Source organism: Hyperolius riggenbachi, chromosome 6, assembly GCF_040937935.1.
Source record: "Hyperolius riggenbachi isolate aHypRig1 chromosome 6, aHypRig1.pri, whole genome shotgun sequence".
Lineage (NCBI taxonomy): Eukaryota > Metazoa > Chordata > Amphibia > Anura > Hyperoliidae > Hyperolius > Hyperolius riggenbachi.
The window spans coordinates 12,211,185-12,229,828 of NC_090651.1; the positions used below are offsets into that span (position 1 = coordinate 12,211,185).

At 38.1% G+C, this 18,644-nt stretch overlaps 27 non-coding genes across 27 annotated transcripts; all 27 read left to right on the plus strand.

The window, feature by feature from the left end:
- The first annotated feature begins 564 nt into the window (after nt 1-564).
- On the plus strand, nt 565-637 carry TRNAF-GAA (transfer RNA phenylalanine (anticodon GAA)). The gene has a single exon. It is a non-coding gene; the product is annotated as a tRNA-Phe (tRNA).
- Nucleotides 638-1,237: 600 nt separating this feature from the next.
- Nucleotides 1,238-1,310, plus strand: TRNAF-GAA (transfer RNA phenylalanine (anticodon GAA)). The gene has a single exon. It is a non-coding gene; the product is annotated as a tRNA-Phe (tRNA).
- Nucleotides 1,311-1,910: 600 nt separating this feature from the next.
- Nucleotides 1,911-1,983, plus strand: TRNAF-GAA (transfer RNA phenylalanine (anticodon GAA)). The gene has a single exon. It is a non-coding gene; the product is annotated as a tRNA-Phe (tRNA).
- A 600-nt stretch (nt 1,984-2,583) lies between these two features.
- TRNAF-GAA (transfer RNA phenylalanine (anticodon GAA)) lies at nt 2,584-2,656 on the plus strand. The gene has a single exon. It is a non-coding gene; the product is annotated as a tRNA-Phe (tRNA).
- Nucleotides 2,657-3,256: 600 nt separating this feature from the next.
- Nucleotides 3,257-3,329, plus strand: TRNAF-GAA (transfer RNA phenylalanine (anticodon GAA)). The gene has a single exon. It is a non-coding gene; the product is annotated as a tRNA-Phe (tRNA).
- A 600-nt stretch (nt 3,330-3,929) lies between these two features.
- TRNAF-GAA (transfer RNA phenylalanine (anticodon GAA)) lies at nt 3,930-4,002 on the plus strand. The gene has a single exon. It is a non-coding gene; the product is annotated as a tRNA-Phe (tRNA).
- Nucleotides 4,003-4,602: 600 nt separating this feature from the next.
- On the plus strand, nt 4,603-4,675 carry TRNAF-GAA (transfer RNA phenylalanine (anticodon GAA)). Its single transcript has one exon. It is a non-coding gene; the product is annotated as a tRNA-Phe (tRNA).
- Nucleotides 4,676-5,275: 600 nt separating this feature from the next.
- Nucleotides 5,276-5,348, plus strand: TRNAF-GAA (transfer RNA phenylalanine (anticodon GAA)). The gene has a single exon. It is a non-coding gene; the product is annotated as a tRNA-Phe (tRNA).
- A 600-nt stretch (nt 5,349-5,948) lies between these two features.
- Nucleotides 5,949-6,021, plus strand: TRNAF-GAA (transfer RNA phenylalanine (anticodon GAA)). The gene has a single exon. It is a non-coding gene; the product is annotated as a tRNA-Phe (tRNA).
- A 600-nt stretch (nt 6,022-6,621) lies between these two features.
- Nucleotides 6,622-6,694, plus strand: TRNAF-GAA (transfer RNA phenylalanine (anticodon GAA)). Its single transcript has one exon. It is a non-coding gene; the product is annotated as a tRNA-Phe (tRNA).
- Nucleotides 6,695-7,294: 600 nt separating this feature from the next.
- On the plus strand, nt 7,295-7,367 carry TRNAF-GAA (transfer RNA phenylalanine (anticodon GAA)). The gene has a single exon. It is a non-coding gene; the product is annotated as a tRNA-Phe (tRNA).
- A 600-nt stretch (nt 7,368-7,967) lies between these two features.
- Nucleotides 7,968-8,040, plus strand: TRNAF-GAA (transfer RNA phenylalanine (anticodon GAA)). The gene has a single exon. It is a non-coding gene; the product is annotated as a tRNA-Phe (tRNA).
- Nucleotides 8,041-8,640: 600 nt separating this feature from the next.
- TRNAF-GAA (transfer RNA phenylalanine (anticodon GAA)) lies at nt 8,641-8,713 on the plus strand. The gene has a single exon. It is a non-coding gene; the product is annotated as a tRNA-Phe (tRNA).
- A 599-nt stretch (nt 8,714-9,312) lies between these two features.
- On the plus strand, nt 9,313-9,385 carry TRNAF-GAA (transfer RNA phenylalanine (anticodon GAA)). Its single transcript has one exon. It is a non-coding gene; the product is annotated as a tRNA-Phe (tRNA).
- A 600-nt stretch (nt 9,386-9,985) lies between these two features.
- TRNAF-GAA (transfer RNA phenylalanine (anticodon GAA)) lies at nt 9,986-10,058 on the plus strand. Its single transcript has one exon. It is a non-coding gene; the product is annotated as a tRNA-Phe (tRNA).
- A 600-nt stretch (nt 10,059-10,658) lies between these two features.
- On the plus strand, nt 10,659-10,731 carry TRNAF-GAA (transfer RNA phenylalanine (anticodon GAA)). The gene has a single exon. It is a non-coding gene; the product is annotated as a tRNA-Phe (tRNA).
- Nucleotides 10,732-11,330: 599 nt separating this feature from the next.
- Nucleotides 11,331-11,403, plus strand: TRNAF-GAA (transfer RNA phenylalanine (anticodon GAA)). The gene has a single exon. It is a non-coding gene; the product is annotated as a tRNA-Phe (tRNA).
- Nucleotides 11,404-12,003: 600 nt separating this feature from the next.
- TRNAF-GAA (transfer RNA phenylalanine (anticodon GAA)) lies at nt 12,004-12,076 on the plus strand. The gene has a single exon. It is a non-coding gene; the product is annotated as a tRNA-Phe (tRNA).
- Nucleotides 12,077-12,676: 600 nt separating this feature from the next.
- TRNAF-GAA (transfer RNA phenylalanine (anticodon GAA)) lies at nt 12,677-12,749 on the plus strand. The gene has a single exon. It is a non-coding gene; the product is annotated as a tRNA-Phe (tRNA).
- A 600-nt stretch (nt 12,750-13,349) lies between these two features.
- Nucleotides 13,350-13,422, plus strand: TRNAF-GAA (transfer RNA phenylalanine (anticodon GAA)). Its single transcript has one exon. It is a non-coding gene; the product is annotated as a tRNA-Phe (tRNA).
- Nucleotides 13,423-14,022: 600 nt separating this feature from the next.
- On the plus strand, nt 14,023-14,095 carry TRNAF-GAA (transfer RNA phenylalanine (anticodon GAA)). Its single transcript has one exon. It is a non-coding gene; the product is annotated as a tRNA-Phe (tRNA).
- A 600-nt stretch (nt 14,096-14,695) lies between these two features.
- On the plus strand, nt 14,696-14,768 carry TRNAF-GAA (transfer RNA phenylalanine (anticodon GAA)). Its single transcript has one exon. It is a non-coding gene; the product is annotated as a tRNA-Phe (tRNA).
- A 600-nt stretch (nt 14,769-15,368) lies between these two features.
- Nucleotides 15,369-15,441, plus strand: TRNAF-GAA (transfer RNA phenylalanine (anticodon GAA)). The gene has a single exon. It is a non-coding gene; the product is annotated as a tRNA-Phe (tRNA).
- A 600-nt stretch (nt 15,442-16,041) lies between these two features.
- On the plus strand, nt 16,042-16,114 carry TRNAF-GAA (transfer RNA phenylalanine (anticodon GAA)). The gene has a single exon. It is a non-coding gene; the product is annotated as a tRNA-Phe (tRNA).
- A 600-nt stretch (nt 16,115-16,714) lies between these two features.
- TRNAF-GAA (transfer RNA phenylalanine (anticodon GAA)) lies at nt 16,715-16,787 on the plus strand. Its single transcript has one exon. It is a non-coding gene; the product is annotated as a tRNA-Phe (tRNA).
- A 600-nt stretch (nt 16,788-17,387) lies between these two features.
- On the plus strand, nt 17,388-17,460 carry TRNAF-GAA (transfer RNA phenylalanine (anticodon GAA)). The gene has a single exon. It is a non-coding gene; the product is annotated as a tRNA-Phe (tRNA).
- Nucleotides 17,461-18,060: 600 nt separating this feature from the next.
- TRNAF-GAA (transfer RNA phenylalanine (anticodon GAA)) lies at nt 18,061-18,133 on the plus strand. Its single transcript has one exon. It is a non-coding gene; the product is annotated as a tRNA-Phe (tRNA).
- The last annotated feature ends 511 nt before the right edge of the window (nt 18,134-18,644 follow it).

The window sequence follows — 18,644 nt, forward strand, 5'->3', positions numbered from 1 at the left end:
AGCCAAATTCAGACTACACCCGGAACTCGGCAAGATAAACTGATTCTCAATACAGAAATGTCCTGATTGAACCAGACAAAATAGAGACATGGATTTAACACAATACCTCTGGTCACATCAAATATTTCAAGACTGCAAGAAAAGAGGACATACAGTCAACTTAAAAGAGACAAACATTTCTTAATGAATATATATCAAAGAAAATATAGGACACATATAGAGTAGATAATTTACCTGAATAAAAGGTACTAGATTGGAGATTTATCTCATGGGAAGTCATAAATACAGCTGCATTTACCTGAATAAAAGGTACTAGATTGGAGGTTTGTCTTATGGGAACTCATAAATACAGCTGCAGGAGGGCAAAAAATTCAAAAATGATTGTCAGGAAAGGTATTTGAACCCAAGTCTACAGGACACATGCAACCTGCATGGAGCGCCTTAGACCCTCTAACCACACCGACAACGCACCACTGCTACTACGACTCAGAAAATATCATGAGTCTTTGCCTGCACAGGACACTTGTGCTGAAAAAAAAATCACACAAACTATAAAGCAATGTAGCCGAAATAGCTCAGTTGGGAGAGCGTTAGACTGAAGATCTAAAGGTCCCTGGTTTGATCCCGGGTTTTGGCATGATATCTTATTGTTAGAAAAAACTTAGTAAAATAAAGCCAAATTCAGACTACACCCGGAACTCGGCAAGATAAACTGATTCTCAATACAGAAATGTCCTGATTGAACCAGACAGAAAAGAGACATGGATTTAACACAATACCTCTGGTCACATCAAATATTTCAAGACTGCAAGAAAAGAGGACATACAGTAAACTTAAAAGAGACAAACATTTCTTAATGAATATATATCAAAGAAAATATAGGACACATATAGAGTAGATAATTTACTTGAATAAAAGGTACTAGATTGGAGATTTATCTCATGGGAAGTCATAAATACAGCTGCATTTACCTGAATAAAAGGTACTAGATTGGAGGTTTGTCTTATGGGAACTCATAAATACAGCTGCAGGAGGGCAAAAAATTCAAAAATGATTGTCAGGAAAGGTATTTGAACCCAAGTCTACAGGACACATGCAACCTGCATGGAGCGCCTTAGACCCTCTAACCACACCGACAACACACCACTGCTACTACGACTCAGAAAAGATCATGAGTCTTTGCCTGCACAGGACACTTCTGCTGAAAAAAAAATCACACAAACTGTGATGCAACGGAGCCAAAATAGCTCAGTTGGGAGAGCGTTAGACTGAAGATCTAAAGGTCCCTGGTTCGATCCTGGGTTCCGGCATGATACCTTATTGTTAGAAAAAACTTAGTAAAATAAAGCCAAATTCAGACTACACCCGGAACTCGGCAAGATAAACTGATTCTCAATACAGAAACGTCCTGATTGAACCAGACAAAATAGAGACATGGATTTAACACAATACCTCTGGTCACATCAAATATTTCAAGACTGCAAGAAAAGAGGACATACAGTCAACTTAAAAGAGACAAACATTTCTTAATGAATATATATCAAAGAAAATATAGGACACATATAGAGTAGATAATTTACCTGAATAAAAGGTACTAGATTGGAGATTTATCTCATGGGAAGTCATAAATACAGCTGCATTTACCTGAATAAAAGGTACTAGATTGGAGGTTTGTCTTATGGGAACTCATAAATACAGCTGCAGGAGGGCAAAAAATTCAAAAATGTTTCTCAGGAAAGGTATTTGAACCCAAGTCTACAGGACACATGCAACCTGCATGGAGCGCTTTAGACCCTCTAACCACACCGACAACGCACCACTGCTACTACGACTCAGAAAATATCATGAGTCTTTGCCTGCACAGGACACTTGTGCTGAAAAAAAAATCACACAAACTGTGATGCAATGTAGCCGAAATAGCTCAGTTGGGAAAGCGTTAGACTGAAGATCTAAAGGTCCCTGGTTCGATCCCGGGTTTCGGCATGATATCTTATTGTTAGAAAAAACTTAGTAAAATAAAGCCAAATTCAGATTACACCCGGAACTCGGCAAGATAAACTGATTCTCAATACAGAAACGTCCTGATTGAACCAGACAAAATAGAGACATGGATTTAACACAATACCTCTGGTCACATCAAATATTTCAAGACTGCAAGAAAAGAGGACATACAGTCAACTTAAAAGAGACAAACATTTCTTAATGAATATATATCAAAGAAAATATAGGACACATATAGAGTAGATAATTTACCTGAATAAAAGGTACTAGTTTCGAGATTTATCTCATGGGAAGTCATAAATACAGCTGCATTTACCTGAATAAAAGGTACTAGATTGGAGGCTTGTCTTATGGGAACTCATAAATACAGCTGCAGGAGGGCAAAAAATTCAAAAATGATTGTCAGGAAAGGTATTTGAACCCAAGTCTACAAGACACATGCAACCTGCATGGAGCGCCTTAGACCCTCTAACCACAACGACAACACACCGCTGCTACTACGACTCAGAAAATATCATGAGTCTTTGCCTGCACAGGACACTTGTGCTGAAAAAAAAATCACACAAACTATAAAGCAATGTAGCCGAAATAGCTCAGTTGGGAGAGCGTTAGACTGAAGATCTAAAGGTCCCTGGATCGATCCCGGGTTTCAGCATGATATCTTATTGTTAGAAAAAACTTAGTAAAATAAAGCCAAATTCAGACTACACCCGGAACTCGGCAAGATAAACTGATTCTCAATACAGAAATGTCCTGATTGAACCAGACAGAAAAGAGACATGGATTTAACACAATACCTCTGGTCACATCAAATATTTCAAGACTGCAAGAAAAGAGGACATACAGTAAACTTAAAAGAGACAAACATTTCTTAATGAATATATATCAAAGAAAATATAGGACACATATAGAGTAGATAATTTACTTGAATAAAAGGTACTAGATTGGAGATTTATCTCATGGGAAGTCATAAATACAGCTGCATTTACCTGAATAAAAGGTACTAGATTGGAGGTTTGTCTTATGGGAACTCATAAATACAGCTGCAGGAGGGCAAAAAATTCAAAAATGATTGTCAGGAAAGGTATTTGAACCCAAGTCTACAGGACACATGCAACCTGCATGGAGCGCCTTAGACCCTCTAACCACACCGACAACACACCACTGCTACTACGACTCAGAAAAGATCATGAGTCTTTGCCTGCACAGGACACTTCTGCTGAAAAAAAAATCACACAAACTGTGATGCAACGGAGCCAAGATAGCTCAGTTGGGAGAGCGTTAGACTGAAGATCTAAAGGTCCCTGGTTCGATCCTGGGTTCCGGCATGATACCTTATTGTTAGAAAAAACGTAGTAAAATAAAGCCAAATTCAGACTACACCCGGAACTCGGCAAGATAAACTGATTCTCAATACAGAAACGTCCTGATTGAACCAGACAAAATAGAGACATGGATTTAACACAATACCTCTGGTCACATCAAATATTTCAAGACTGCAAGAAAAGAGGACATACAGTCAACTTAAAAGAGACAAACATTTCTTAATGAATATATATCAAAGAAAATATAGGACACATATAGAGTAGATAATTTACCTGAATAAAAGGTACTAGATTGGAGATTTATCTCATGGGAAGTCATAAATACAGCTGCATTTACCTGAATAAAAGGTACTAGATTGGAGGTTTGTCTTATGGGAACTCATAAATACAGCTGCAGGAGGGCAAAAAATTCAAAAATGATTGTCAGGAAAGGTATTTGAACCCAAGTCTACAGGACACATGCAACCTGCATGGAGCGCCTTAGACCCTCTAACCACACCGACAACACACCACTGCTACTACGACTCAGAAAAGATCATGAGTCTTTGCCTGCACAGGACACTTGTGCTGAAAAAAAAATCACACAAACTATAAAGCAATGTAGCCGAAATAGCTCAGTTGGGAGAGCGTTAGACTGAAGATCTAAAGGTCCCTGGTTTGATCCCGGGTTTCGGCATGATATCTTATTGTTAGAAAAAACTTAGTAAAATAAAGCCAAATTCAGACTACACCCGGAACTCGGCAAGATAAACTGATTCTCAATACAGAAACGTCCTGATTGAACCAGACAAAATAGAGACATGGATTTAACACAATACCTCTGGTCACATCAAATATTTCAAGACTGCAAGAAAAGAGGACATACAGTCAACTTAAAAGAGACAAACATTTCTTAATGAATATATATCAAAGAAAATATAGGACACATATAGAGTAGATAATTTACCTGAATAAAAGGTACTAGATTGGAGATTTATCTCATGGGAAGTCATAAATACAGCTGCATTTACCTGAATAAAAGGTACTAGATTGGAGGCTTGTCTTATGGGAACTCATAAATACAGCTGCAGGAGGGCAAAAAATTCAAAAATGATTGTCAGGAAAGGTATTTGAACCCAAGTCTACAAGACACATGCAACCTGCATGGAGCGCCTTAGACCCTCTAACCACAACGACAACACACCGCTGCTACTACGACTCAGAAAATATCATGAGTCTTTGCCTGCACAGGACACTTGTGCTGAAAAAAAAATTACACAAACTATAAAGCAATGTAGCCGAAATAGCTCAGTTGGGAGAGCGTTAGACTGAAGATCTAAAGGTCCCTGGATCGATCCCGGGTTTTGGCATGATATCTTATTGTTAGAAAAAACTTAGTAAAATAAAGCCAAATTCAGACTACACCCGGAACTCGGCAAGATAAACTGATTCTCAATACAGAAATGTCCTGATTGAACCAGACAGAAAAGAGACATGGATTTAACACAATACCTCTGGTCACATCAAATATTTCAAGACTGCAAGAAAAGAGGACATACAGTAAACTTAAAAGAGACAAACATTTCTTAATGAATATATATCAAAGAAAATATAGGACACATATAGAGTAGATAATTTACTTGAATAAAAGGTACTAGATTGGAGATTTATCTCATGGGAAGTCATAAATACAGCTGCATTTACCTGAATAAAAGGTACTAGATTGGAGGTTTGTCTTATGGGAACTCATAAATACAGCTGCAGGAGGGCAAAAAATTCAAAAATGATTGTCAGGAAAGGTATTTGAACCCAAGTCTACAGGACACATGCAACCTGCATGGAGCGCCTTAGACCCTCTAACCACACCGACAACACACCACTGCTACTACGACTCAGAAAAGATCATGAGTCTTTGCCTGCACAGGACACTTCTGCTGAAAAAAAAATCACTCAAACTGTGATGCAACGGAGCCAAAATAGCTCAGTTGGGAGAGCGTTAGACTGAAGATCTAAAGGTCCCTGGTTCGATCCTGGGTTCCGGCATGATACCTTATTGTTAGAAAAAACGTAGTAAAATAAAGCCAAATTCAGACTACACCCGGAACTCGGCAAGATAAACTGATTCTCAATACAGAAACGTCCTGATTGAACCAGACAAAATAGAGACATGGATTTAACACAATACCTCTGGTCACATCAAATATTTCAAGACTGCAAGAAAAGAGGACATACAGTCAACTTAAAAGAGACAAACATTTCTTAATGAATATATATCAAAGAAAATATAGGACACATATAGAGTAGATAATTTACCTGAATAAAAGGTACTAGTTTCGAGATTTATCTCATGGGAAGTCATAAATACAGCTGCATTTACCTGAATAAAAGGTACTAGATTGGAGGCTTGTCTTATGGGAACTCATAAATACAGCTGCAGGAGGGCAAAAAATTCAAAAATGATTGTCAGGAAAGGTATTTGAACCCAAGTCTACAAGACACATGCAACCTGCATGGAGCGCCTTAGACCCTCTAACCACAACGACAACACACCGCTGCTACTACGACTCAGAAAATATCATGAGTCTTTGCCTGCACAGGACACTTGTGCTGAAAAAAAAATTACACAAACTATAAAGCAATGTAGCCGAAATAGCTCAGTTGGGAGAGCGTTAGACTGAAGATCGAAAGGTCCCTGGATCGATCCCGGGTTTTGGCATGATATCTTATTGTTAGAAAAAACTTAGTAAAATAAAGCCAAATTCAGACTACACCCGGAACTCGGCAAGATAAACTGATTCTCAATACAGAAATGTCCTGATTGAACCAGACAGAAAAGAGACATGGATTTAACACAATACCTCTGGTCACATCAAATATTTCAAGACTGCAAGAAAAGAGGACATACAGTAAACTTAAAAGAGACAAACATTTCTTAATGAATATATATCAAAGAAAATATAGGACACATATAGAGTAGATAATTTACTTGAATAAAAGGTACTAGATTGGAGATTTATCTCATGGGAAGTCATAAATACAGCTGCATTTACCTGAATAAAAGGTACTAGATTGGAGGTTTGTCTTATGGGAACTCATAAATACAGCTGCAGGAGGGCAAAAAATTCAAAAATGATTGTCAGGAAAGGTATTTGAACCCAAGTCTACAGGACACATGCAACCTGCATGGAGCGCCTTAGACCCTCTAACCACACCGACAACACACCACTGCTACTACGACTCAGAAAAGATCATGAGTCTTTGCCTGCACAGGACACTTCTGCTGAAAAAAAAATCACACAAACTGTGATGCAACGGAGCCAAAATAGCTCAGTTGGGAGAGCGTTAGACTGAAGATCTAAAGGTCCCTGGTTCGATCCTGGGTTCCGGCATGATACCTTATTGTTAGAAAAAACGTAGTAAAATAAAGCCAAATTCAGACTACACCCGGAACTCGGCAAGATAAACTGATTCTCAATACAGAAATGTCCTGATTGAACCAGACAAAATAGAGACATGGATTTAACACAATACCTCTGGTCACATCAAATATTTCAAGACTGCAAGAAAAGAGGACATACAGTCAACTTAAAAGAGACAAACATTTCTTAATGAATATATATCAAAGAAAATATAGGACACATATAGAGTAGATAATTTACCTGAATAAAAGGTACTAGATTGGAGATTTATCTCATGGGAAGTCATAAATACAGCTGCATTTACCTGAATAAAAGGTACTAGATTGGAGGTTTGTCTTATGGGAACTCATAAATACAGCTGCAGGAGGGCAAAAAATTCAAAAATGATTGTCAGGAAAGGTATTTGAACCCAAGTCTACAGGACACATGCAACCTGCATGGAGCGCCTTAGACCCTCTAACCACACCGACAACACACCACTGCTACTACGACTCAGAAAATATCATGAGTCTTTGCCTGCACAGGACACTTGTGCTGAAAAAAAAATCACACAAACTATAAAGCAATGTAGCCGAAATAGCTCAGTTGGGAGAGCGTTAGACTGAAGATCTAAAGGTCCCTGGTTTGATCCCGGGTTTTGGCATGATATCTTATTGTTAGAAAAAACTTAGTAAAATAAAGCCAAATTCAGACTACACCCGGAACTCGGCAAGATAAACTGATTCTCAATACAGAAATGTCCTGATTGAACCAGACAGAAAAGAGACATGGATTTAACACAATACCTCTGGTCACATCAAATATTTCAAGACTGCAAGAAAAGAGGACATACAGTAAACTTAAAAGAGACAAACATTTCTTAATGAATATATATCAAAGAAAATATAGGACACATATAGAGTAGATAATTTACTTGAATAAAAGGTACTAGATTGGAGATTTATCTCATGGGAAGTCATAAATACAGCTGCATTTACCTGAATAAAAGGTACTAGATTGGAGGTTTGTCTTATGGGAACTCATAAATACAGCTGCAGGAGGGCAAAAAATTCAAAAATGATTGTCAGGAAAGGTATTTGAACCCAAGTCTACAGGACACATGCAACCTGCATGGAGCGCCTTAGACCCTCTAACCACACCGACAACACACCACTGCTACTACGACTCAGAAAAGATCATGAGTCTTTGCCTGCACAGGACACTTCTGCTGAAAAAAAAATCACACAAACTGTGATGCAACGGAGCCAAAATAGCTCAGTTGGGAGAGCGTTAGACTGAAGATCTAAAGGTCCCTGGTTCGATCCTGGGTTCCGGCATGATACCTTATTGTTAGAAAAAACTTAGTAAAATAAAGCCAAATTCAGACTACACCCGGAACTCGGCAAGATAAACTGATTCTCAATACAGAAACGTCCTGATTGAACCAGACAAAATAGAGACATGGATTTAACACAATACCTCTGGTCACATCAAATATTTCAAGACTGCAAGAAAAGAGGACATACAGTCAACTTAAAAGAGACAAACATTTCTTAATGAATATATATCAAAGAAAATATAGGACACATATAGAGTAGATAATTTACCTGAATAAAAGGTACTAGATTGGAGATTTATCTCATGGGAAGTCATAAATACAGCTGCATTTACCTGAATAAAAGGTACTAGATTGGAGGTTTGTCTTATGGGAACTCATAAATACAGCTGCAGGAGGGCAAAAAATTCAAAAATGTTTCTCAGGAAAGGTATTTGAACCCAAGTCTACAGGACACATGCAACCTGCATGGAGCGCTTTAGACCCTCTAACCACACCGACAACGCACCACTGCTACTACGACTCAGAAAATATCATGAGTCTTTGCCTGCACAGGACACTTGTGCTGAAAAAAAAATCACACAAACTGTGATGCAATGTAGCCGAAATAGCTCAGTTGGGAAAGCGTTAGACTGAAGATCTAAAGGTCCCTGGTTCGATCCCGGGTTTCGGCATGATATCTTATTGTTAGAAAAAACTTAGTAAAATAAAGCCAAATTCAGATTACACCCGGAACTCGGCAAGATAAACTGATTCTCAATACAGAAACGTCCTGATTGAACCAGACAAAATAGAGACATGGATTTAACACAATACCTCTGGTCACATCAAATATTTCAAGACTGCAAGAAAAGAGGACATACAGTCAACTTAAAAAAGACAAACATTTCTTAATGAATATATATCAAAGAAAATATAGGACACATATAGAGTAGATAATTTACCTGAATAAAAGGTACTAGATTGGAGATTTATCTCATGGGAAGTCATAAATACAGCTGCATTTACCTGAATAAAAGGTACTAGATTGGAGGTTTGTCTTATGGGAACTCATAAATACAGCTGCAGGAGGGCAAAAAATTCAAAAATGATTGTCAGGAAAGGTATTTGAACCCAAGTCTACAAGACACATGCAACCTGCATGGACGCCTTAGACCCTCTAACTACACCGACAACACACCGCTGCTACTACGACTCAGAAAATATCATGAGTCTTTGCCTGCACAGGACACTTGTGCTGAAAAAAAAATCACACAAACTATAAAGCAATGTAGCCGAAATAGCTCAGTTGGGAGAGCGTTAGACTGAAGATCTAAAGGTCCCTGGTTCGATCTCGGGTTTCGGCATGATATCTTATTGTTAGAAAAAACTTAGTAAAATAAAGCCAAATTCAGACTACACCCGAAACTCGGCAAGATAAACTGATTCTCAATACAGAAATGTCCTGATTGAACCAGACAAAAAAGAGACATGGATTTAACACAATACCTCTGGTCACATCAAATATTTCAAGACTGCAAGAAAAGAGGACATACAGTAAACTTAAAAGAGACAAACATTTCTTAATGAATATATATCAAAGAAAATATAGGACACATATAGAGTAGATAATTTACTTGAATAAAAGGTACTAGATTGGAGATTTATCTCATGGGAAGTCATAAATACAGCTGCATTTACCTGAATAAAAGGTACTAGATTGGAGGTTTGTCTTATGGGAACTCATAAATACAGCTGCAGGAGGGCAAAAAATTCAAAAATGATTGTCAGGAAAGGTATTTGAACCCAAGTCTACAGGACACATGCAACCTGCATGGAGCGCCTTAGACCCTCTAACCACACCGACAACACACCACTGCTACTACGACTCAGAAAAGATCATGAGTCTTTGCCTGCACAGGACACTTCTGCTGAAAAAAAAATCACACAAACTGTGATGCAACGGAGCCAAAATAGCTCAGTTGGGAGAGCGTTAGACTGAAGATCTAAAGGTCCCTGGTTCGATCCTGGGTTCCGGCATGATACCTTATTGTTAGAAAAAACGTAGTAAAATAAAGCCAAATTCAGACTACACCCGGAACTCGGCAAGATAAACTGATTCTCAATACAGAAACGTCCTGATTGAACCAGACAAAATAGAGACATGGATTTAACACAATACCTCTGGTCACATCAAATATTTCAAGACTGCAAGAAAAGAGGACATACAGTCAACTTAAAAGAGACAAACATTTCTTAATGAATATATATCAAAGAAAATATAGGACACATATAGAGTAGATAATTTACCTGAATAAAAGGTACTAGATTGGAGATTTATCTCATGGGAAGTCATAAATACAGCTGCATTTACCTGAATAAAAGGTACTAGATTGGAGGTTTGTCTTATGGGAACTCATAAATACAGCTGCAGGAGGGCAAAAAATTCAAAAATGTTTCTCAGGAAAGGTATTTGAACCCAAGTCTACAGGACACATGCAACCTGCATGGAGCGCTTTAGACCCTCTAACCACACCGACAACGCACCACTGCTACTACGACTCAGAAAATATCATGAGTCTTTGCCTGCACAGGACACTTGTGCTGAAAAAAAAATCACACAAACTGTGATGCAATGTAGCCGAAATAGCTCAGTTGGGAAAGCGTTAGACTGAAGATCTAAAGGTCCCTGGTTCGATCCCGGGTTTCGGCATGATATCTTATTGTTAGAAAAAACTTAGTAAAATAAAGCCAAATTCAGATTACACCCGGAACTCGGCAAGATAAACTGATTCTCAATACAGAAACGTCCTGATTGAACCAGACAAAATAGAGACATGGATTTAACACAATACCTCTGGTCACATCAAATATTTCAAGACTGCAAGAAAAGAGGACATACAGTCAACTTAAAAAAGACAAACATTTCTTAATGAATATATATCAAAGAAAATATAGGACACATATAGAGTAGATAATTTACCTGAATAAAAGGTACTAGATTGGAGATTTATCTCATGGGAAGTCATAAATACAGCTGCATTTACCTGAATAAAAGGTACTAGATTGGAGGTTTGTCTTATGGGAACTCATAAATACAGCTGCAGGAGGGCAAAAAATTCAAAAATGATTGTCAGGAAAGGTATTTGAACCCAAGTCTACAAGACACATGCAACCTGCATGGACGCCTTAGACCCTCTAACTACACCGACAACACACCGCTGCTACTACGACTCAGAAAATATCATGAGTCTTTGCCTGCACAGGACACTTGTGCTGAAAAAAAAATCACACAAACTATAAAGCAATGTAGCCGAAATAGCTCAGTTGGGAGAGCGTTAGACTGAAGATCTAAAGGTCCCTGGTTCGATCTCGGGTTTCGGCATGATATCTTATTGTTAGAAAAAACTTAGTAAAATAAAGCCAAATTCAGACTACACCCGAAACTCGGCAAGATAAACTGATTCTCAATACAGAAATGTCCTGATTGAACCAGACAAAAAAGAGACATGGATTTAACACAATACCTCTGGTCACATCAAATATTTCAAGACTGCAAGAAAAGAGGACATACAGTAAACTTAAAAGAGACAAACATTTCTTAATGAATATATATCAAAGAAAATATAGGACACATATAGAGTAGATAATTTACTTGAATAAAAGGTACTAGATTGGAGATTTATCTCATGGGAAGTCATAAATACAGCTGCATTTACCTGAATAAAAGGTACTAGATTGGAGGTTTGTCTTATGGGAACTCATAAATACAGCTGCAGGAGGGCAAAAAATTCAAAAATGATTGTCAGGAAAGGTATTTGAACCCAAGTCTACAGGACACATGCAACCTGCATGGAGCGCCTTAGACCCTCTAACCACACCGACAACACACCACTGCTACTACGACTCAGAAAAGATCATGAGTCTTTGCCTGCACAGGACACTTCTGCTGAAAAAAAAATCACACAAACTGTGATGCAACGGAGCCAAAATAGCTCAGTTGGGAGAGCGTTAGACTGAAGATCTAAAGGTCCCTGGTTCGATCCTGGGTTCCGGCATGATACCTTATTGTTAGAAAAAACGTAGTAAAATAAAGCCAAATTCAGACTACACCCGGAACTCGGCAAGATAAACTGATTCTCAATACAGAAACGTCCTGATTGAACCAGACAAAATAGAGACATGGATTTAACACAATACCTCTGGTCACATCAAATATTTCAAGACTGCAAGAAAAGAGGACATACAGTCAACTTAAAAGAGACAAACATTTCTTAATGAATATATATCAAAGAAAATATAGGACACATATAGAGTAGATAATTTACCTGAATAAAAGGTACTAGATTGGAGATTTATCTCATGGGAAGTCATAAATACAGCTGCATTTACCTGAATAAAAGGTACTAGATTGGAGGTTTGTCTTATGGGAACTCATAAATACAGCTGCAGGAGGGCAAAAAATTCAAAAATGATAGTCAGGAAAGGTATTTGAACCCAAGTCTACAGGACACATGCAACCTGCATGGAGCGCCTTAGACCCTCTAACCACACCGACAACACACCACTGCTACTATGACTCAGAAAATATCATGAGTCTTTGCCTGCACAGGACACTTGTGCTGAAAAAAAAATCACACAAACTATAAAGCAATGTAGCCGAAATAGCTCAGTTGGGAGAGCGTTAGACTGAAGATCTAAAGGTCCCTGGTTTGATCCCGGGTTTCGGCATGATATCTTATTGTTAGAAAAAACTTAGTAAAATAAAGCCAAATTCAGACTACACCCGGAACTCGGCAAGATAAACTGATTCTCAATACAGAAACGTCCTGATTGAACCAGACAAAATAGAGACATGGATTTAACACAATACCTCTGGTCACATCAAATATTTCAAGACTGCAAGAAAAGAGGACATACAGTCAACTTAAAAGAGACAAACATTTCTTAATGAATATATATCAAAGAAAATATAGGACACATATAGAGTAGATAATTTACCTGAATAAAAGGTACTAGATTGGAGATTTATCTCATGGGAAGTCATAAATACAGCTGCATTTACCTGAATAAAAGGTACTAGATTGGAGGCTTGTCTTATGGGAACTCATAAATACAGCTGCAGGAGGGCAAAAAATTCAAAAATGATTGTCAGGAAAGGTATTTGAACCCAAGTCTACAAGACACATGCAACCTGCATGGAGCGCCTTAGACCCTCTAACCACAACGACAACACACCGCTGCTACTACGACTCAGAAAATATCATGAGTCTTTGCCTGCACAGGACACTTGTGCTGAAAAAAAAATCACACAAACTATAAAGCAATGTAGCCGAAATAGCTCAGTTGGGAGAGCGTTAGACTGAAGATCTAAAGGTCCCTGGATCGATCCCGGGTTTTGGCATGATATCTTATTGTTAGAAAAAACTTAGTAAAATAAAGCCAAATTCAGACTACACCCGGAACTCGGCAAGATAAACTGATTCTCAATACAGAAATGTCCTGATTGAACCAGACAGAAAAGAGACATGGATTTAACACAATACCTCTGGTCACATCAAATATTTCAAGACTGCAAGAAAAGAGGACATACAGTAAACTTAAAAGAGACAAACATTTCTTAATGAATATATATCAAAGAAAATATAGGACACATATAGAGTAGATAATTTACTTGAATAAAAGGTACTAGATTGGAGATTTATCTCATGGGAAGTCATAAATACAGCTGCATTTACCTGAATAAAAGGTACTAGATTGGAGGTTTGTCTTATGGGAACTCATAAATACAGCTGCAGGAGGGCAAAAAATTCAAAAATGATTGTCAGGAAAGGTATTTGAACCCAAGTCTACAGGACACATGCAACCTGCATGGAGCGCCTTAGACCCTCTAACCACACCGACAACACACCACTGCTACTACGACTCAGAAAAGATCATGAGTCTTTGCCTGCACAGGACACTTCTGCTGAAAAAAAAATCACTCAAACTGTGATGCAACGGAGCCAAAATAGCTCAGTTGGGAGAGCGTTAGACTGAAGATCTAAAGGTCCCTGGTTCGATCCTGGGTTCCGGCATGATACCTTATTGTTAGAAAAAACGTAGTAAAATAAAGCCAAATTCAGACTACACCCGGAACTCGGCAAGATAAACTGATTCTCAATACAGAAACGTCCTGATTGAACCAGACAAAATAGAGACATGGATTTAACACAATACCTCTGGTCACATCAAATATTTCAAGACTGCAAGAAAAGAGGACATACAGTCAACTTAAAAGAGACAAACATTTCTTAATGAATATATATCAAAGAAAATATAGGACACATATAGAGTAGATAATTTACCTGAATAAAAGGTACTAGTTTCGAGATTTATCTCATGGGAAGTCATAAATACAGCTGCATTTACCTGAATAAAAGGTACTAGATTGGAGGCTTGTCTTATGGGAACTCATAAATACAGCTGCAGGAGGGCAAAAAATTCAAAAATGATTGTCAGGAAAGGTATTTGAACCCAAGTCTACAAGACACATGCAACCTGCATGGAGCGCCTTAGACCCTCTAACCACAACGACAACACACCGCTGCTACTACGACTCAGAAAATATCATGAGTCTTTGCCTGCACAGGACACTTGTGCTGAAAAAAAAATCACACAAACTATAAAGCAATGTAGCCGAAATAGCTCAGTTGGGAGAGCGTTAGACTGAAGATCTAAAGGTCCCTGGATCGATCCCGGGTTTCAGCATGATATCTTATTGTTAGAAAAAACTTAGTAAAATAAAGCCAAATTCAGACTACACCCGGAACTCGGCAAGATAAACTGATTCTCAATACAGAAATGTCCTGATTGAACCAGACAGAAAAGAGACATGGATTTAACACAATACCTCTGGTCACATCAAATATTTCAAGACTGCAAGAAAAGAGGACATACAGTAAACTTAAAAGAGACAAACATTTCTTAATGAATATATATCAAAGAAAATATAGGACACATATAGAGTAGATAATTTACTTGAATAAAAGGTACTAGATTGGAGATTTATCTCATGGGAAGTCATAAATACAGCTGCATTTACCTGAATAAAAGGTACTAGATTGGAGGTTTGTCTTATGGGAACTCATAAATACAGCTGCAGGAGGGCAAAAAATTCAAAAATGATTGTCAGGAAAGGTATTTGAACCCAAGTCTACAGGACACATGCAACCTGCATGGAGCGCCTTAGACCCTCTAACCACACCGACAACACACCGCTGGTACTACGACTCAGAAAAGATCATGAGTCTTTGCCTGCACAGGACACTTCTGCTGAAAAAAAAATCACACAAACTGTGATGCAACGGAGCCAAGATAGCTCAGTTGGGAGAGCGTTAGACTGAAGATCTAAAGGTCCCTGGTTCGATCCTGGGTTCCGGCATGATACCTTATTGTTAGAAAAAACGTAGTAAAATAAAGCCAAATTCAGACTACACCCGGAACTCGGCAAGATAAACTGATTCTCAATACAGAAACGTCCTGATTGAACCAGACAAAATAGAGACATGGATTTAACACAATACCTCTGGTCACATCAAATATTTCAAGACTGCAAGAAAAGAGGACATACAGTCAACTTAAAAGAGACAAACATTTCTTAATGAATATATATCAAAGAAAATATAGGACACATATAGAGTAGATAATTTACCTGAATAAAAGGTACTAGATTGGAGATTTATCTCATGGGAAGTCATAAATACAGCTGCATTTACCTGAATAAAAGGTACTAGATTGGAGGTTTGTCTTATGGGAACTCATAAATACAGCTGCAGGAGGGCAAAAAATTCAAAAATGATTGTCAGGAAAGGTATTTGAACCCAAGTCTACAGGACACATGCAACCTGCATGGAGCGCCTTAGACCCTCTAACCACACCGACAACACACCACTGCTACTACGACTCAGAAAAGATCATGAGTCTTTGCCTGCACAGGACACTTGTGCTGAAAAAAAAATCACACAAACTATAAAGCAATGTAGCCGAAATAGCTCAGTTGGGAGAGCGTTAGACTGAAGATCTAAAGGTCCCTGGTTTGATCCCGGGTTTCGGCATGATATCTTATTGTTAGAAAAAACTTAGTAAAATAAAGCCAAATTCAGACTACACCCGGAACTCGGCAAGATAAACTGATTCTCAATACAGAAACGTCCTGATTGAACCAGACAAAATAGAGACATGGATTTAACACAATACCTCTGGTCACATCAAATATTTCAAGACTGCAAGAAAAGAGGACATACAGTCAACTTAAAAGAGACAAACATTTCTTAATGAATATATATCAAAGAAAATATAGGACACATATAGAGTAGATAATTTACCTGAATAAAAGGTACTAGATTGGAGATTTATCTCATGGGAAGTCATAAATACAGCTGCATTTACCTGAATAAAAGGTACTAGATTGGAGGCTTGTCTTATGGGAACTCATAAATACAGCTGCAGGAGGGCAAAAAATTCAAAAATGATTGTCAGGAAAGGTATTTGAACCCAAGTCTACAAGACACATGCAACCTGCATGGAGCGCCTTAGACCCTCTAACCACAACGACAACACACCGCTGCTACTACGACTCAGAAAATATCATGAGTCTTTGCCTGCACAGGACACTTGTGCTGAAAAAAAAATTACACAAACTATAAAGCAATGTAGCCGAAATAGCTCAGTTGGGAGAGCGTTAGACTGAAGATCTAAAGGTCCCTGGATCGATCCCGGGTTTTGGCATGATATCTTATTGTTAGAAAAAACTTAGTAAAATAAAGCCAAATTCAGACTACACCCGGAACTCGGCAAGATAAACTGATTCTCAATACAGAAATGTCCTGATTGAACCAGACAGAAAAGAGACATGGATTTAACACAATACCTCTGGTCACATCAAATATTTCAAGACTGCAAGAAAAGAGGACATACAGTAAACTTAAAAGAGACAAACATTTCTTAATGAATATATATCAAAGAAAATATAGGACACATATAGAGTAGATAATTTACTTGAATAAAAGGTACTAGATTGGAGATTTATCTCATGGGAAGTCATAAATACAGCTGCATTTACCTGAATAAAAGGTACTAGATTGGAGGTTTGTCTTATGGGAACTCATAAATACAGCTGCAGGAGGGCAAAAAATTCAAAAATGATTGTCAGGAAAGGTATTTGAACCCAAGTCTACAGGACACATGCAACCTGCATGGAGCGCCTTAGACCCTCTAACCACACCGACAACACACCACTGCTACTACGACTCAGAAAAGATCATGAGTCTTTGCCTGCACAGGACACTTCTGCTGAAAAAAAAATCACTCAAACTGTGATGCAACGGAGCCAAAATAGCTCAGTTGGGAGAGCGTTAGACTGAAGATCTAAAGGTCCCTGGTTCGATCCTGGGTTCCGGCATGATACCTTATTGTTAGAAAAAACGTAGTAAAATAAAGCCAAATTCAGACTACACCCGGAACTCGGCAAGATAAACTGATTCTCAATACAGAAACGTCCTGATTGAACCAGACAAAATAGAGACATGGATTTAACACAATACCTCTGGTCACATCAAATATTTCAAGACTGCAAGAAAAGAGGACATACAGTCAACTTAAAAGAGACAAACATTTCTTAATGAATATATATCAAAGAAAATATAGGACACATATAGAGTAGATAATTTACCTGAATAAAAGGTACTAGTTTCGAGATTTATCTCATGGGAAGTCATAAATACAGCTGCATTTACCTGAATAAAAGGTACTAGATTGGAGGCTTGTCTTATGGGAACTCATAAATACAGCTGCAGGAGGGCAAAAAATTCAAAAATGATTGTCAGGAAAGGTATTTGAACCCAAGTCTACAAGACACATGCAACCTGCATGGAGCGCCTTAGACCCTCTAACCACAACGACAACACACCGCTGCTACTACGACTCAGAAAATATCATGAGTCTTTGCCTGCACAGGACACTTGTGCTGAAAAAAAAATTACACAAACTATAAAGCAATGTAGCCGAAATAGCTCAGTTGGGAGAGCGTTAGACTGAAGATCGAAAGGTCCCTGGATCGATCCCGGGTTTTGGCATGATATCTTATTGTTAGAAAAAACTTAGTAAAATAAAGCCAAATTCAGACTACACCCGGAACTCGGCAAGATAAACTGATTCTCAATACAGAAATGTCCTGATTGAACCAGACAGAAAAGAGACATGGATTTAACACAATACCTCTGGTCACATCAAATATTTCAAGACTGCAAGAAAAGAGGACATACAGTAAACTTAAAAGAGACAAACATTTCTTAATGAATATATATCAAAGAAAATATAGGACACATATAGAGTAGATAATTTACTTGAATAAAAGGTACTAGATTGGAGATTTATCTCATGGGAAGTCATAAATACAGCTGCATTTACCTGAATAAAAGGTACTAGATTGGAGGTTTGTCTTATGGGAACTCATAAATACAGCTGCAGGAGGGCAAAAAATTCAAAAATGATTGTCAGGAAAGGTGTTTGAACCCAAGTCTACAGGACACATGCAACCTGCATGGAGCGCCTTAGACCCTCTAACCACACCGACAACACACCACT